Here is a 6612-nt window from a genome sequence, read left to right as displayed (position 1 = left end):
AAATATATAATATTTTTATTTAGCCACTCTATTTTTCTGCTATGATAGGACATCACATTTCCATCTCCTAGAAAGTAACAATTCTACTTGCAATATTTAACAAGCATGATATTTTGGGTCCCAATGAAACTTATATTATTATGTTTTTCACTCAATCTTGGTCATTAAATAACCATTAAATTAGAATGAAATAAGGATTAATTTTATCATTACTTTATTTATTATAATGAATAATTTATTTAATAAATACAAAATTCGAATTTTTATTTTTGTTATTATAGATCTTTTTTGTTTTATTTTATTTCTTATATTTTTTGTTTTATTTCTTATTATAGATCTTTTTATTTATCTATAGAACTGAAAATTATTTCTTTACATTTAAGATTTTTTAATTATACATTTTTGCATTAAATTATTTATAAATTATTTCTTCTACTGGTTGTAATCTCATTAAATTTGTCTTCAATCATAAATGCTATAATAAAAACAGAGATTTAAGTATAAATTTTTTCTAATGATTAATTTATTCTTTATGAGATTATTATAATTTTGTTGTATCTATCATGTTCTAGAGGTATTGATGTTTGGGATACTTAACACATATTGAAGGAGGAGTTGCAAACATAACAAAGACTGAGATCAAAAGAGTGGCTGCGATATAAATTGTTTGGATGCAAGAATTGCAAACATAACAAAGATTACTGAGATGAAAATTGTGATTGAGATATTAATTGTATTGTGATTGAGAATATGAATACTACCAACTTAATATATTTGGATCAAATTAAAATAATGTTAATTGCGTCCAAATAACTCAATTTTTATATAATAATAAAATAAATAAATTACTTAATTAAAATTATATTAAAAAAAATGAAACTTATCACACTTTAATTGTTTATGGCCAAATTTTTTCTATCTTATTAAAAGTGTTATTTATAATTAATAATTAAGAGTGTTATTTATAAAATTTATTATTGCATTAAACTTTAAAATTTAATATTTTATAATTGTATTATTGTTGCATTTAACCAATAATTAAGAGTGTTTTAATTATTTATGATAGTCTACAGAATTGTACAATATATAAAATCGTTCAACGATATTAGTTGATTCGATATAATTATTTGTAGCAATGAAATTGGTCTCATTTACAATTTAGAAACATTATTACAAATCAAAACCTATTCAATAATAATTTATTACTCCATTATAATAATAATAATTAAATAGTTGTTAATGTAAAAGTGTGTGAAATTGAAAGTAAATCATTCAAAGTGACAAATAAATTATGGTTTATGGAAAAGTGTGTCAAAATTGTAGGGAGATGAGTGTTAGATAAGTTAATAGAATAAATTGTGTGAAACCAGAAAAATATATGACATGTGATATCTTAGATTTTTGTGAGTCCCTATGTAAATTATGTTGATCATTGATATTATATTTACAATGTGAATACACAGTAAAAAAAATGAATAGATGTTACTATTAGTTGTGAGTCCCTATAACATTGAATTGATAAAAGTAACAAATATAATAAATCATTACTTTGAACGTGCTCTATGTATTTTTATTTTTATTTTAAAACTTGATATTGCAAAAATTTAGTTAAAATAAAAATTTGAATTTAGTTAAAATTTGATATTCCTACCAAATATCTTTTTGCATGTCTGATTTGAAAGTACACCTAAATAGTCTCAGTATTCCTCCAAAATAAGTTGAATGTGTTGAAAAGTCTACTATTCAGGCATCACTTTTGCAGTCATGTCTCTCTTCTCATCAGATTGCAACTTTCATCTCTTTTCCTCATTTTTCAACTCACCCATCAACTTTCAACTTTCATCTCACATAAATAAAAATAATATTTATATACGGGATGAAATTTATTATAGATCTAAAACATTTAATACTATCTTTTACTCAATATCCTTTAACTTGTACTCAATCACTTTTCTAAACCACTTTTCAATTTCACATTTTCAAATCAAAGATATCTACTCAACACAGTTTACGTCTTCTATTTTCAAAGACGTGTACATTTTCTAAACAATTTAAAGTTATGATTTTATGATTTTTTTTAATAAATAGTTTCTAAAATTATTGCTTTTAAAAAGAAAATAATTTATAAGTAAATTCATGATTTAAAAATAAAAATCATTTGTCTCTATTTTTTATCATAGAGTTATTAGTTTATAATCTATATTTTATTCTATTTTATTAGTTTATAATATCTATACATAGTTTAATTTTTTTATTTTAAAATTATAATATATTATTTATAAGTAAAAAATATGTATTTTTTTAAATAATAAATTATTTTGGTTAAGCTATTTTATTTTTCTTTCTATTCATTTTTATTAGATGTGGAAGCAAATACGCGCAATACATTAGTACCTCGTGCAAATACACGGGTATCAATGAGTTTAAATGAAACTATTATACCAATACTCTGACGTAGTCACGAGTTTAAGGAAATTATATAAAAGGATTACACCTTTCATTTACCTTCCCTATACATACAACTTTCTCTAAATCCATACTCAAATATTTCTTTTACTTTACCTTCTATAATTTATGAGGGGAATAATTAATATATTGGTTTTAATACTTAAAACGGTTTACTTTACCTTCTACAATTAATGATTATTTTTAATTTTTTTATCATTCACTATCATAATAGTCATTTAATGAATTTGATAGTAAGTGATTTTAAGGCCAACAATTTTTGTGAATGAACTTAATACGTAAATCAATTTTACAATTTGTAATATTTTTTAAGTTAGTTTTAGCGTATAAAATCTGATGCAAAAATAATATTATGTTTTACTAAATTTTTTGTCCAAGAGAACATGAGGTTATTGATTAAGATTATTAGCGGGACACGAAGTTATTGATCAAAATATTGATTATTAACGAGACTTGAAGTTACTGATCAAAATATTTTTTAAGGTACATAGGGACATGAAGTTATTGATCAAACTAATATTTATATACGGGAACATGAAGTTATTTGATCAAAATATTGATTATTAACGGGAAATGAAGTCGTTGATCAAAATATTGATTATTAACGGGACATGAAGTTACTGATCAAAATATTTTTTATTAATTATACATTCAATTATTATTTTTTCACGGGTAATCAGACATTTTTTATTAAAAAATATATATCTAAAACAAATGCGCGTCCCGTACCAGAACCCGTGCGAACGCACGGGTTTGTTACTAGTTTTCAATTAAAAATAAATCATTTTGTTCTATTATTACTTTCTCTTTGTATTTTTTGTTTGTTTTTAGGTGTGATCATTTAAAAAAGAAGCCCATTATCATTTGTTTTAAGGTCCAAGCCAAGATGAGCCCATTTTGTGTTGGTCCAGGAGATGAAATCAAGAAGAAGAAAATGGGGACCCACCATACAAATTCATTACGGTTTACAGAAGAAAAAAAAACAGGGAAGAAAAATATTTTGCAGAGTTTCTGAGTCACGTTTTTGCTCACTATCTCCAGCTCATCATTCTTCACGGATTTTGTGAATATTCTCATGATCTCACAAAATCAGCATCTTCTAACAATTTTTATCCTCTTATCCTCACTCAAATCTCTATTCTACCCTCACTCTTGATCTCCTATAAATACAGTGTCTCAGCTACCAAAAGAAAAGGGGGGAAGAAATGCACTAAAACTCTGTCAAAATCACTCCAGAATCTTCCTCCAGAAAATACCCCCTTCAAACCTTCAATCACCTCATCAATTTCACCTTCCTCGCACTCACAGCAACAACAAAATCAACCTGCAAAATTCTTTTAACCAAACTCATCACAACTCATTCAATCCCCAGTGTGATACTGAATTCAGAACCAAGATTTCCTCTCATCCTACCTTCATTTATCCACTCTCCATAAATCCAGATTCAAAGAAATCTCATAGAACAAAAACCTTCACCAATATTACCTTCAACCTTCATATATATTCTTCAACAAATTACCATTCCTTTTAACCAACTGAAATCGATCCACCTTCATATTCTGCTTCATTCGACCGAACCGATTCGCACAGTGACATCATCATCATCGCATAACCTTCGAACAACAATCATCACGACTCCACAATCACTTTCACAACGCCTTCCAATTCAGTTTCACTGAAACAAGATCTCATCACCGAATTCAAACAATAACCTGCAAACTTGTTAACCGAGTTGCTCGCGAAGCACCATCATCATAGTCGCTTCATACATCACCTTCGCAGCTTCTTACAACAATTGAAACACATCATCAACTTGCAAAAACTGACTCATCTTCACCGATTCACCTTCACACGCCAAATCGCAACTCAGCATCATCACCGATTCATCTCTCCTTCCTTTTCTTTTTTAAAGATACTTATCCATTCATGTTGTTTTCGTTGATTTCATGAGCTGTGAACAAACCGAGAGAGAGAGAGAGTGCTGCGGTTGTTTGTTTTTGTTTCGTCGGATGGAGCGAGAGAAATCGTGAGAGAGAGATGATGAGTGAAGAGAAACCGAGAGCGAGGGTGAGAATCGAAAGAGAAAGAGGAAGGTTGTTGTTGTTCCAATTTTCTTTTCTTTTTCCAGAAAAATCGTGAGAGTGAGAAGAGAAATGTTGCTGCCTCTTTTCTTTGTTGTTTAGGGTTTCACTAACCCATTCCTTGTTTACAATAGATGGGCGGATCCGGGTCACACTGACCCGACCCGGTCCGGCCCAGTTGTTTTTTTTACTATCCAGCTTAAGTTAGTTGGGCCTGCACCCCCCAATTTGATTTCAGCATCTCCTTGGCCCATTCAATTAATTTTTCTTTTTACTAATTTTCCTTTAACTTTTTCTATAAATATTTTTTATGAGGTTAAGTGTCTTAATTTTAAATATAGGATTTTAATTTTCTTTTCTAATCCTTATTAAGAATGACAAAAAATATGTTTTTAAGATTAAAAGTTTTCTTTTAATATTTTCATATGTTTATAAGTGTGTCTTTTTTTTTAAAAAAACAACAAAAATATTTTAGATGCATATTTAATTTTATGTTTTCTAATTATTTTCTTCCTTCATGAAAAAATCACAAAAAAAAATGAATTGAGTTTAATTTGTTTTATATTTATTTTTGTATATTATTTGATATTATTTCTTATTTTTTTTTCTTTGTCCCAAATTGGAATAAAAGATCAAATATGGCAGAGATTGTATGCAGTTGATTTAAGACTTTTGGAAATTTATCGTGTAGTCGCTATGATTCTATCAAGCTTCTGATAAATTTTCATTAACTTTAAATCCGAGATCATCATTCACTCACCATCGATCATCACTAACATCGTGGATATACTTGACTAGCTTCAAGATGATTCGCGTGCTAACATACTAACAATTAACTTTAAATTCCGCATTTTATTATATTGTTCTTTATATTTCTTGCTTTATACTTTATTTTATCATTCATATTATTTATGTTTCTATCATTTTTTCTTTGTCCATTTGGACATATTATTTATGTTTCTGTCATTTTTTCTTTGTCCATTTGGACTGTCCATTTGGACATATTATTTATATTTCTGCTATTTTTTCTTTGTCCATTTGGACATATTATTTATATTTCTGCTATTTTTTCTTTGTCCATTTGGACATATTATTTATATTTCTGCTAATTTTTCTTTGTCCATTTGGACATATTATTTATGTTTCCGCTATTTTCTCTTTGTCCATTTGGACGTTTATATTCCGCTATTTTCTCTTTGTCCATTTGGACGTTTATATTCCGCTATTTTCTCTTTGTCCATTTGGACGCTATGTTTATATTTCCGCTATTTTCTTTTTGTCCACTTGGACCATACTTTACTTTTATGCTAAAACACTAATAAACAACAAAAATCTAAAAAAAAACGCTTAAGGTTCTCTCTTGGACTATTGGTTACTATCCCTAGCATTTTGGAGATTCGGACTTATGGACTTAATGCCTCTGGACCCTTATTCTGTTATTACTCTGTGGTTGTTCTGTCTGTCTGGCATTGGATTGTTGTTTGTTTGTGTATGCAGGTATTTCCTTGAAAGTCCTTGATGGTTAATTCCGAGGCATTGAGATAAGGATTTTACCCGAAAACAGCCGTTACTCTGCCCGATTTTCATCAGAATTTTAATGTGATTAATGCAAAGTGGTGCTAAAGATAATAAGTTCATCTGGATCCCCAAGTGGTAATGCGTCGGCCAACTATTGGTTTCTTATTTTGGTTAGATCATTCTCTCCTTAAACTTTTATTTTAAGCACTAGCATAGCCTCTTCATCTCCTCCCACTTCTTAAATTTTCAAAATCTTCTCCCTTTTTCCAAAATCTTCTTATGTTTGTAAAATCTCTTTTAAAAATCTTTTCTTATAAAATACCTTTTGCCCTTAGTGGCTTTTCTTTCAAAGTTTAGATTAAGTGTTGTAGTGAGTTGAGATACCCCACGATTTTGAGATTGATTGATATAATGGAATCTTTTCCACGTGAAAGAGATAGTGTCATACTCGTTGATTTTCATCCGAGTTGGAGCCCTTCTTTCATTTGTGATGCAAAGAATCTATTTGTTCTCATGATCAAGATCAATGGCTGAGTATTCGCTCCGA

Source organism: Vicia villosa, unplaced genomic scaffold, assembly GCF_029867415.1.
Source record: "Vicia villosa cultivar HV-30 ecotype Madison, WI unplaced genomic scaffold, Vvil1.0 ctg.000325F_1_1, whole genome shotgun sequence".
Classification (NCBI taxonomy): domain Eukaryota; kingdom Viridiplantae; phylum Streptophyta; class Magnoliopsida; order Fabales; family Fabaceae; genus Vicia; species Vicia villosa.
Note: the sequence above shows the minus strand (reverse complement) of the source record.